Source organism: Oncorhynchus nerka, linkage group LG6 (genome assembly GCF_034236695.1).
Source record: "Oncorhynchus nerka isolate Pitt River linkage group LG6, Oner_Uvic_2.0, whole genome shotgun sequence".
Lineage (NCBI taxonomy): Eukaryota > Metazoa > Chordata > Actinopteri > Salmoniformes > Salmonidae > Oncorhynchus > Oncorhynchus nerka.
This window is the reverse complement of record NC_088401.1, coordinates 17936433-17949138: the sequence shown is the minus strand read 5'-3', so window position 1 is coordinate 17949138 and position 12706 is coordinate 17936433. Positions and strand designations below refer to the sequence as shown.

Below are 12706 nucleotides of genomic sequence, written 5' to 3'. Positions count from 1 at the left end.
TTAGAGTTTTGGGTTATGGCTAGGGGTTAGAGTTTTGGGTTAGGGATAGGGGTTAGAGTTTTGGGTTAGGGGTTAGAGTTTTGGGTTAGGGGTTAAGGAAAATAGGATTTTAAATGGGAATCAATTATCCCACAAGGATAGTAAAACAAACATGTGTGTTTGAGTATAGACATGATCCTGCTGCACCTCGTTGTAGTGCTGTTTCTGTCTATTGACAGTCTGCCAGACAGAAAGCCATACACCACACAATACCCACTGTCCTCTAGCTAAATGGAGGGATGACCTCCAGGTTACCTGGACGATGTATATCTCTCCCCCTCACATACAGACTGGGTCAGGTGTCATCTAGGCCGGGGATATAGTGTCTGGCCGACCGGAAATCAAACATTGAAATAGAATTCTATGGAATTGAACCTGCGTGTGTCAAGATTGACTGTGTGAGCCCACTGTGCTAAAGTTTAATGTTCCGTTCTGGCAGCTGTGTGTGACTGACTCTACCCTCCAATCAGCAGTCATGACATCGCCCATCATCACTGGGACAAGACCACTCACCAATGGGCATGTGTCCCCTTCTCGTCTGTCGTCCAATCACAACAGCCCAGCGGTTTTACGTATTTTAATGACCTTCCATTGTATCTGTATGGGCTAGATTCATGAACCAGATTAAGTTTACTCCTGGACTAAAAAGCATGTATGTGCTTAATCCGGGTTTGAGTAGCTTTCTCCAAGAAGGGCTGAATATCTACTGTGGATCCAGTTTGTTGTTAATTGAATGCGACTTAGTACTGGTACAACCAGCGGTACACTGCAACCTCTCCAATGTTTTTCTAACAGTATGAAACACGTGATGTTCTGTGAGTTTCCCTTCTGTTCGTAATTGCCCCTCTATATGCTCACTGACTGTTTCTCTTCTCTCTTCTCTCTTCTCTTCGTGTGTGTAAGGGTCACCGCGGATGGACAAAGTGCAGCTCGTGAGAGGGAGGAGAGAGGAGAGAGAGAAGAGTCATGGTATGAATCACTGCTTCCAAACTGAACTGACTGGATGGCTCTGTCATCTGTTGTTGTGACAAACACGCAAACACACCATGTTTGTTTTAGTATCCTTGTTAGGACCGAACAATTGATTCCCATTCAAAATCCTATTTTCCCTAACTCCTAAACCTAACCCTAACCCTAACCCTAATTCTAACTAATTTTTTGTATATATTTTTTTCTTTAACAATGTCATACTTGTTTGGACCAGATAGCATCAGATAAATGGCCTACACTGTTTCGCTCGCTTGGATGCTTTCTCCTGTGAGATTCAGCCTCTTGCTGAAACATAGAGGGAATAAAGAATTTTTGTTTTTTCCTGGTACATTTTTTGAGGAAGGCCGGCTTCCCTTGGCAAACATGAATACATGCCACTGCCCTAAACCTAACCTAAGTCTAATTCTAAACCTAACCTATAAGTCTAATTCTAAACCTAACCTATAAGTCTAATTCTAAACCTAAACCTCAACAGACCCTCCAAGTCAAATGGTGCATTCACCTTATGACCCCAGTAAGTCTAAATCTTTTCAGGGGAGGGGGTGAGAGGGAACTTTAATCCTAGGTATTCCTTAAAGAGGTCTAAGGTGTCTCCGGAAGGTGGTGATTGACTCCGCTGTCCCCCGTGAGGGAGTTTGTTCCACCATTGGGGGCCAGACCTAACAGTTTTGACTGGGCTGAGCGGGAAAGTACTTCCTCAGTGGTAGGGAAAGGCCAGAGGTGGATAACGCAGTGCCCTTGTTTGGGTGTACTAAGTCTAATTCTAAACCTAACCCCTAAGTCTAATTCTAAACCTAACCCCTAAGTCTAATTCTAAACCTAACCCCTAAGTTTAAACCTAACCCCTAAGTTTAAACCTAACCCCTAAGTCTAAACCTAACCCCTAAGTCTAATTCTAACCCTAACCCCTAAGTCTAATTCTAAACCTAACCCCTAAATCTAATTCTAACCCTAAACCTAACCCCTAAGTCTAATTCTAAACCTAACCCCTAAGTCTAATTCTAAACCCCAAACCTAAACCTAACCCCTAAGTCTAATTCTAACCCCAAAAACCTAAGTCCCCCTAAACCTATCCCCCTAAGTGTAATTCTAACCCTAAACCTAACCCCTAAGTCTAACCCTAAACCTAACCCCTAAGTCTAATTCTAAACCTAACCCCTAAGTCTAATTGTAAACCTAACCCCTAAGTCTAATTCTAACCCTAAACCTAACCCCTAAGTCTAATTCTAAACCTAACCCCTAAGTCTAATTCTAACCCTAAACCTAACCCCTAAGTCTAATTCTAACCCTAAACCTAACCCCCAATTCTAAACCTAACCCCTAAGTCTAATTCTAAACCTAACCCCTAAGTCTAATTCTAAACCTAACCCCTAAGTCTAATTGTAAACCTAACCCCTAAGTCTAATTCTAAACCTAACCCCTACGTCTAATTCTAAACCTAAACCTAACCCCTAATTCTAAACCTAACCCCTAAATCTAATTCTAACCCTAAACCTAACCCCTAAGTCTAATTCTAAACCTAACCCCTAAGTCTAAACCTAACCCCTAAGTCTAATTCTAAACCTAACCCCTAAGTCTAAACCTAACCCCTAAGTCTAATTCTAAACCTAACCCCTAAGTCTAATTCTAAACCTAACCCCTAAGTCTAATTCTAAACCTAACCCCTAAGTCTAATTCTAACCCTAAACCTAACCCCTAAGTCTAATTCTAAACCTAACCCCTAAGTCTAATTCTAACCCTAAACCTAACCCCCAATTCTAAACCTAACCCCTAAGTCTAATTCTAAACCTAACCCCTAAGTCTAATTCTAAACCTAACCCCTAAATCTAATTCTAAACCCAACCCCTAAGTCTAATTCTAACCCTAAACCTAACCCCTAAGTCTAATTCTAAACCTAACCCCTAAGTCTAATTGTAAATCTAACCCCTAAGTCTAATTCTAAACCTAACCCCTACGTCTAATTCTAAACCTAAACCTAACCCCTAATTCTAAACCTAACCCCTAAGTCTAATTCTAAACCTAACCCCTACGTCTAATTCTAAGCCTAAACCTAACCCCCAATTCTAAACCTAACCCCTAAGTCTAATTCTAAACCTAACCCCTAAGTCTAATTCTAAACCTAACCCCTAAGTCTAATTGTAAACCTAACCCCTAAGTCTAATTCTAACCCTAAACCTAACCCCTAAGTCTAATTCTAAACCTAACCCCTAAGTCTAATTCTAAACCTAACCCTTAAGTCTAAACCTAACCCCTAAGTCTAATTCTAAACCTAACCCCTAAGTCTAAACCTAACCCCTAAGTCTAATTCTAAACCTAACCCCTAAGTCTAATTCTAACCCCAAACCTAACCCCTAAGTCTAATTCTAAACCTAACCCCCTAAGTGTAATTCTAACCCTAAACCTAACCCCTAAATCTACACCTAACCCCTAAGTCTAATTCTAAACCTAACCCCTAAGTCTAATTGTAAACCTAACCCCTAAGTCTAATTCTAAACCTAACCCCTAAGTCTAATTCTAAACCTAACCCCTAAGTCTAATTGTAAACCTAACCCCTAAGTCTAATTCTAAACCTAACCCCTAAGTCTAATTCTAAACCTAACCCCTAAGTCTAATTGTAAACCTAACCCCTAAGTCTAATTGTAAACCTAACCCCTAAGTCTAATTCTAACCCTAAACCTAACCCCTAAGTCTAATTCTAAACCTAACCCCTAAGTCTAATTCTAACCCTAAACCTAACCCCTAAGTCTAATTCTAAACCGAACCCCTAAGTCTAATTCTAACCCTAAACCTAACCCCCAATTCTAAACCTAACCCCTAAGTCTAATTCTAAACCTAACCCCTAAATCTAATTCTAAACCCAACCCCTAAGTCTAATTCTAACCCTAAACCTAACCCCTAAGTCTAATTCTAAACCTAACCCCTAAGTCTAATTGTAAACCTAACCCCTAAGTCTAATTCTAAACCTAACCCCTACGTCTAATTCTAAACCTAAACCTAACCCCTAATTCTAAACCTAACCCCTAAGTCTAATTCTAACCCTAAACCTAACCCCTAAGTCTAATTCTAAACCTAACCCCTAAATCTAATTCTAAACCTAACCCCTAAATCTAATTCTAACCCTAATCCTAACCCCTAAGTCTAATTGTAAACCTAACCCCTAAGTCTAATTCTATCCCTAAACCTAACCCCTAAGTCTAATTGTAAACCTAACCCCTAAGTCTAATTCTAAACCTAACCCCTAAGTCTAATTCTAAACCTAACCCATAAGTCTAATTCTAAACCTAAACCTAACCCCTAATTCTAAACCTAACCCCTAAGTCTAATTCTAACCCTAAACCTAACCCCCTAAGTCTAATTCTAAACCTAACCCCTAAATCTAATTCTAAACCTAACCCCTAAATCTAATTCTAACCCTAATCCTAACCCCTAAGTCTAATTCTAAACCTAACCCCTAAGTCTAATTCTAAACCTAACCCCTTAGTCTAATTCTAAACCTAACCCCTAAGTCTAATTCTAAACATAACCCATAATTCTAAACCTAACCCCTAATTCTAAACCCCTAATTCTAAACCTAACCCCTAATTCTAAACCCCTAATTCTAAACCTAACCCCTAATTCTAAACCCCTAATTCTAAACCTAACCCCTAAGTCTAATTCTAACCCTAAACCTAACCCCTAAGTCTAATTCTAAACCTAAACCTAACCCCTAAGTCTAATTCTAAACCTAACCCCTAAGTCTAATTGTAAACCTAACCCCTAAGTCTAATTGTAAACCTAACCCCTAAGTCTAATTGTAAACCTAACCCCTAAGTCTAATTGTAAACCTAACCCCTAAGTCTAATTGTAAACCTAACCCCTAAGTCTAATTGTAAACCTAACCCCTAAGTCTAATTGTAAACCTAACCCCTAAGTCTAATTCTAAACCTAACCCCTAAGTCTAATTGTAAACCTAACCCCTAAGTCTAATTGTAAACCTAACCCCTAAGTCTAATTGTAAACCTAACCCCTAAGTCTAATTGTAAACCTAACCCCTAAGTCTAATTCTAACCCTAAACCTAACCCCTAAGTCTAATTCTAAACCTAACCCCTAAGTCTAATTCTAAACCTAACCCTTAAGTCTAATTCTAAACCTAACCCCTAAGTCTAATTCTAACCCCAAACCTAACCCCTAAGTCTAATTCTAAACCTAACCCCTAAGTCTAATTCTAACCCTAAAACTAACCCCTAAGTCTAATTATAAACCTAACCCCTTAGTCTAATTCTAACCCTATAACTAACCCCTAAGTCTAATTCTAAACCTAACCCCTAAGTCTAATTCTAACCCTAAACCTAACCCCTAAATCTAATTCTAAACCTAACCCCTAAGTCTAATTCTAAACCTAACCCCTAAGTCTAATTCTAACCCTAAACCTAACCCCTAAGTCTAAACCTAACCCCTAAGTCTAATTCTAAACCTAACCCCTATGTCTAATTCTAAACCTAACCCCTAAGTCTAATTCTAACCCTAAAACTAACCCCTAAGTCTAATTGTAAACCTAACCCCTAAGTCTAATTCTATCCCTAAACCTAACCCCTAAGTCTAATTCTAAACCTAACCCCTAAGTCTAATTCTAACCCTAAACCTAACCCCTAAGTCTAAACCTAACCCCTAAGTCTAATTCTAAACCTAACCCCTATGTCTAATTCTAAACCTAACCCCTAAGTCTAATTCTAAACCTAACCCCTAAGTCTAATTCTAAACCTAACCCCTAAATCTAATTCTAAACCCAACCCCTAAGTCTAATTCTAACCCTAAACCTAACCCCTAAGTCTAATTCTAAACCTAACCCCTAAGTCTAATTGTAAACCTAACCCCTAAGTCTAATTCTAAACCTAACCCCTACGTCTAATTCTAAACCTAAACCTAACCCCTAATTCTAAACCTAACCCCTAAGTCTAATTCTAACCCTAAACCTAACCCCTAAGTCTAATTCTAAACCTAACCCCTAAATCTAATTCTAAACCTAACCCCTAAATCTAATTCTAACCCTAATCCTAACCCCTAAGTCTAATTGTAAACCTAACCCCTAAGTCTAATTCTATCCCTAAACCTAACCCCTAAGTCTAATTGTAAACCTAACCCCTAAGTCTAATTCTAAACCTAACCCCTAAGTCTAATTCTAAACCTAACCCCTAAGTCTAATTCTAAACCTAACCCATAAGTCTAATTCTAAACCTAAACCTAACCCCTAATTCTAAACCTAACCCCTAAGTCTAATTCTAACCCTAAACCTAACCCCTAAGTCTAATTCTAAACCTAACCCCTAAATCTAATTCTAAACCTAACCCCTAAATCTAATTCTAACCCTAATCCTAACCCCTAAGTCTAATTCTAAACCTAACCCCTAAGTCTAATTCTAAACCTAACCCCTTAGTCTAATTCTAAACCTAACCCTAAGTCTAATTCTAAACATAACCCATAATTCTAAACCTAACCCCTAATTCTAAACCCCTAATTCTAAACCTAACCCCTAATTCTAAACCCCTAATTCTAAACCTAACCCCTAATTCTAAACCCCTAATTCTAAACCTAACCCCTAAGTCTAATTCTAACCCTAAACCTAACCCCTAAGTCTAATTCTAAACCTAAACCTAACCCCTAAGTCTAATTCTAAACCTAACCCCTAAGTCTAATTGTAAACCTAACCCCTAAGTCTAATTGTAAACCTAACCCCTAAGTCTAATTGTAAACCTAACCCCTAAGTCTAATTGTAAACCTAACCCCTAAGTCTAATTGTAAACCTAACCCCTAAGTCTAATTGTAAACCTAACCCCTAAGTCTAATTGTAAACCTAACCCCAAGTCTAATTCTAAACCTAACCCCTAAGTCTAATTGTAAACCTAACCCCTAAGTCTAATTGTAAACCTAACCCCTAAGTCTAATTGTAAACCTAACCCCTAAGTCTAATTGTAAACCTAACCCCTAAGTCTAATTCTAACCCTAAACCTAACCCCTAAGTCTAATTCTAAACCTAACCCCTAAGTCTAATTCTAAACCTAACCCTTAAGTCTAATTCTAAACCTAACCCCTAAGTCTAATTCTAACCCCAAACCTAACCCCTAAGTCTAATTCTAAACCTAACCCCTAAGTCTAATTCTAACCCTAAAACTAACCCCTAAGTCTAATTATAAACCTAACCCCTTAGTCTAATTCTAACCCTATAACTAACCCCTAAGTCTAATTCTAAACCTAACCCCTAAGTCTAATTCTAACCCTAAACCTAACCCCTAAATCTAATTCTAAACCTAACCCCTAAGTCTAATTCTAAACCTAACCCCTAAGTCTAATTCTAACCCTAAACCTAACCCCTAAGTCTAAACCTAACCCCTAAGTCTAATTCTAAACCTAACCCCTATGTCTAATTCTAAACCTAACCCCTAAGTCTAATTCTAACCCTAAAACTAACCCCTAAGTCTAATTGTAAACCTAACCCCTAAGTCTAATTCTATCCCTAAACCTAACCCCTAAGTCTAATTCTAAACCTAACCCCTAAGTCTAATTCTAACCCTAAACCTAACCCCTAAGTCTAAACCTAACCCCTAAGTCTAATTCTAAACCTAACCCCTATGTCTAATTCTAAACCTAACCCCTAAGTCTAATTCTAAACCTAACCCCTAAGTCTAATTCTAACCCTAAACCTAACCCCTAAGTCTAAACCTAACCCCTAAGTCTAATTCTAAACCTAACCCCTACGTCTAATTCTAAACCTAAACCTAACCCCTAATTCTAAACCTAACCCCTAAGTCTAATTCTAACCCTAAACCTAACCCCTAAGTCTAATTCTAAACCTAACCCCTAAATCTAATTCTAAACCTAACCCCTAAATCTAATTCTAACCCTAATCCTAACCCCTAAGTCTAATTGTAAACCTAACCCCTAAGTCTAATTCTATCCCTAAACCTAACCCCTAAGTCTAATTGTAAACCTAACCCCTAAGTCTAATTCTAAACCTAACCCCTAAGTCTAATTCTAAACCTAACCCCTAAGTCTAATTCTAAACCTAACCCCTAAGTCTAATTCTAAACCTAAACCTAACCTCTAATTCTAAACCTAACCCCTAAGTCTAATTCTAACCCTAAACCTAACCCCTAAGTCTAATTCTAAACCTAACCCCTAAATCTAATTCTAAACCTAACCCCTAAATCTAATTCTAACCCTAATCCTAACCCCTAAGTCTAATTCTAAACCTAACCCCTTAGTCTAATTCTAAACATAACCCATAATTCTAAACCTAACCCCTAATTCTAAACCCCTAATTCTAAACCTAACCCCTAATTCTAAACCCCTAATTCTAAACCTAACCCCTAATTCTAAACCCCTAATTCTAAACCTAACCCCTAAGTCTAATTCTAACCCTAAACCTAACCCCTAAGTCTAATTCTAAACCTAAACCTAACCCCTAAGTCTAATTCTAAACCTAACCCCTAAGTCTAATTGTAAACCTAACCCCTAAGTCTAATTGTAAACCTAACCCCTAAGTCTAATTGTAAACCTAACCCCTAAGTCTAATTGTAAACCTAACCCCTAAGTCTAATTGTAAACCTAACCCCTAAGTCTAATTGTAAACCTAACCCCTAAGTCTAATTGTAAACCTAACCCTAAGTCTAATTGTAAACCTAACCCCTAAGTCTAATTCTAACCCTAAACCTAACCCCTAAGTCTAATTCTAAACCTAACCCCTAAGTCTAATTCTAAACCTAACCCTTAAGTCTAATTCTAAACCTAACCCCTAAGTCTAATTCTAACCCCAAACCTAACCCCTAAGTCTAATTCTAAACCTAACCCCTAAGTCTAATTCTAACCCTAAAACTAACCCCTAAGTCTAATTATAAACCTAACCCCTTAGTCTAATTCTAACCCTATAACTAACCCCTAAGTCTAATTCTAACCCTAAACCTAACCCCTAAATCTAATTCTAAACCTAACCCCTAAGTCTAATTCTAAACCTAACCCCTAAGTCTAATTCTAACCCTAAACCTAACCCCTAAGTCTAAACCTAACCCCTAAGTCTAATTCTAAACCTAACCCCTATGTCTAATTCTAAACCTAACCCCTAAGTCTAATTCTAACCCTAAAACTAACCCCTAAGTCTAATTGTAAACCTAACCCCTAAGTCTAATTCTATCCCTAAACCTAACCCCTAAGTCTAATTCTAAACCTAACCCCTAAGTCTAATTCTAACCCTAAACCTAACCCCTAAGTCTAAACCTAACCCCTAAGTCTAATTCTAAACCTAACCCCTATGTCTAATTCTAAACCTAACCCCTAAGTCTAATTCTAACCCTAAAACTAACCCATAAGTCTAATTGTAGTAAACCTAACCCCTAAGTCTAATTCTAACCCTAAACCTAACCCCTAAGTCTAATTCTAAACCTAACCCCTAAGTCTAATTCTAAACCTAACCCTTAAGTCTAATTCTAAACCTAACCCCTAAGTCTAATTCTAACCCCAAACCTAACCCCTAAGTCTAATTCTAAACCTAACCCCTAAGTCTAATTCTAACCCTAAAACTAACCCCTAAGTCTAATTATAAACCTAACCCCTAAGTCTAATTCTAACCCTATAACTAACCCCTAAGTCTAATTCTAAACCTAACCCCTAAGTCTAATTCTAACCCTAAACCTAACCCCTAAATCTAATTCTAAACCTAACCCCTAAGTCTAATTCTAAACCTAACCCCTAAATCTAATTCTAAACCTAACCCCTAAATCTAATTCTAACCCTAATCCTAACCCCTAAGTCTAATTGTAAACCTAACCCCTAAGTCTAATTCTATCCCTAAACCTAACCCCTAAGTCTAATTGTAAACCTAACCCCTAAGTCTAATTCTAAACCTAACCCCTAAGTCTAATTCTAAACCTAACCCCTAAGTCTAATTCTAAACCTAACCCATAAGTCTAATTCTAAACCTAAACCTAACCCCTAATTCTAAACCTAACCCCTAAGTCTAATTCTAACCCTAAACCTAACCCCTAAGTCTAATTCTAAACCTAACCCCTAAATCTAATTCTAAACCTAACCCCTAAATCTAATTCTAACCCTAATCCTAACCCCTAAGTCTAATTCTAAACCTAACCCCTAAGTCTAATTCTAAACCTAACCCCTTAGTCTAATTCTAAACCTAACCCCTAAGTCTAATTCTAAACATAACCCATAATTCTAAACCTAACCCCTAATTCTAAACCCCTAATTCTAAACCTAACCCCTAATTCTAAACCCCTAATTCTAAACCTAACCCTAATTCTAAACCCCTAATTCTAAACCTAACCCCTAAGTCTAATTCTAACCCTAAACCTAACCCCTAAGTCTAATTCTAAACCTAAACCTAACCCCTAAGTCTAATTCTAAACCTAACCCCTAAGTCTAATTGTAAACCTAACCCCTAAGTCTAATTGTAAACCTAACCCCTAAGTCTAATTGTAAACCTAACCCCTAAGTCTAATTGTAAAACCTAACCCCTAAGTCTAATTGTAAACCTAACCCAAGTCTAATTGTAAACCTAACCCTAAGTCTAATTGTAAACCTAACCCTAAGTCTAATTCTAAACCTAACCCCTAAGTCTAATTGTAAACCTAACCCCTAAGTCTAATTGTAAACCTAACCCCTAAGTCTAATTGTAAACCTAACCCTAAGTCTAATTGTAAACCTAACCCCTAAGTCTAATTCTAACCCTAAACCTAACCCCTAAGTCTAATTCTAAACCTAACCCCTAAGTCTAATTCTAAACCTAACCCTTAAGTCTAATTCTAAACCTAACCCCTAAGTCTAATTCTAACCCCAAACCTAACCCCCCTAAGTCTAATTCTAAACCTAACCCCTAAGTCTAATTCTAACCCTAAAACTAACCCCTAAGTCTAATTATAAACCTAACCCCTTAGTCTAATTCTAACCCTATAACTAACCCCTAAGTCTAATTCTAAACCTAACCCCTAAGTCTAATTCTAACCCTAAACCTAACCCCTAAATCTAATTCTAAACCTAACCCCTAAGTCTAATTCTAAACCTAACCCCTAAGTCTAATTCTAACCCTAAACCTAACCCCTAAGTCTAAACCTAACCCCTAAGTCTAATTCTAAACCTAACCCCTATGTCTAATTCTAAACCTAACCCCTAAGTCTAATTCTAACCCTAAAACTAACCCCTAAGTCTAATTGTAAACCTAACCCCTAAGTCTAATTCTATCCCTAAACCTAACCCCTAAGTCTAATTCTAAACCTAACCCCTAAGTCTAATTCTAACCCTAAACCTAACCCCTAAGTCTAAACCTAACCCCTAAGTCTAATTCTAAACCTAACCCCTATGTCTAATTCTAAACCTAACCCCTAAGTCTAATTCTAAACCTAACCCCTAAGTCTAATTCTAAACCTAACCCCTAACCTCTAAGTCTAAACCTAACCCCTAAGTCTAATTCTAAACCTAACCCCCTAAGTCTAAACCTAAACCTAACCCCTAATTCTAAACCTAACCCCTAAGTCTAAACCCCTAAACCTAACCCCCTAAGTCTCCCTAATTCTAAACCCTAGGTCTAATTCTAAACCTAACCCCTAATTCTAAACCCCTAATTCTAAACCTAACCCCTAAGTCTAATTCTAACCCTAAAACCTAACCCCCTAAGTCTAATTCTAAACCTAACCCCCTAAACCTAACCCCTAAGTCTAAGGCCTAAACCTAACCCCTAAGTCTAATTGTAAACCTAACCCCTAAGTCTAATTCTAAACCTAACCCCTAAGTCTAATTCTAAACCTAACCCCTAAGTCTAATTCTAAACCTAACCCCTAAGTCTAATTCTAAACCTAACCCCTAAGTCTAATTGTAAACCTAACCCCTAAGTCTAATTCTAACCCTAAACCTAACCCCTAAGTCTAATTCTAAACCTAACCCCTAAGTCTAATTTCTAACCCTAAACCTAACCCCTAAGTCTAATTCTAAACCTAACCCTAAGTCTAAACCTTCTAAACCTAACCCTAAGTCTAATTCTAAACCTAACCCCTAAGTCTAATTCTAACCCTAAACCTAAACCCCTAAGTCTAATTTCTAAACCTAACCCCTAAGTCTAATTTAAACCTAACCCCTAAAACTAACCCCTAAGTCTAATTATAAACCTAACCCCTAAGTCTAATTCTAACCCCCTAATTCTAAACCTAACCCCTAAGTCTAATTCTAAACCTAACCCCTAAGTCTAATTCTAACCCTAAACCTAACCCCTAAGTCTAATTCTAAACCTAACCCCTAAGTCTAATTAAAACCTAAACCTAACCCCTAAGTCTAATTCTAACCCTAAACCTAACCCCTAAGTCTAAACCTAACCCCTAAGTCTAATTCTAAACCTAACCCCTATGTCTAATTCTAAACCTAACCCCTAAGTCTAATTCTAACCCTAAAACTAACCCCTAAGTCTAAATTAAGTCTAATTCTAACCCTAAACCTAACCCCTAAGTCTAATTCTAAACCTAACCCCTAAGTCTAATTCTAAACCTAACCCCTAAGTCTAATTCTAACCCCTAAACCTAACCCCTAAGTCTAAACCTAACCCCTAAGTCTAATTCTAAACCTAACCCCTAATGTCTAATTCTAAACCTAACCCCTAAGTCTAATTCTAACCCTAAAACTAACCCCTAAGTCTAATTGTAGTAAACC

The 12706-nt window shown here is 37.7% G+C and overlaps 1 pseudogene; it reads left to right on the top strand.

The window, feature by feature from the left end:
- LOC115130106 (MAP7 domain-containing protein 2-like) overlaps positions 1–12706 on the top strand; it is a 54414-nt pseudogene that overhangs the window by 2316 nt on the left and 39392 nt on the right.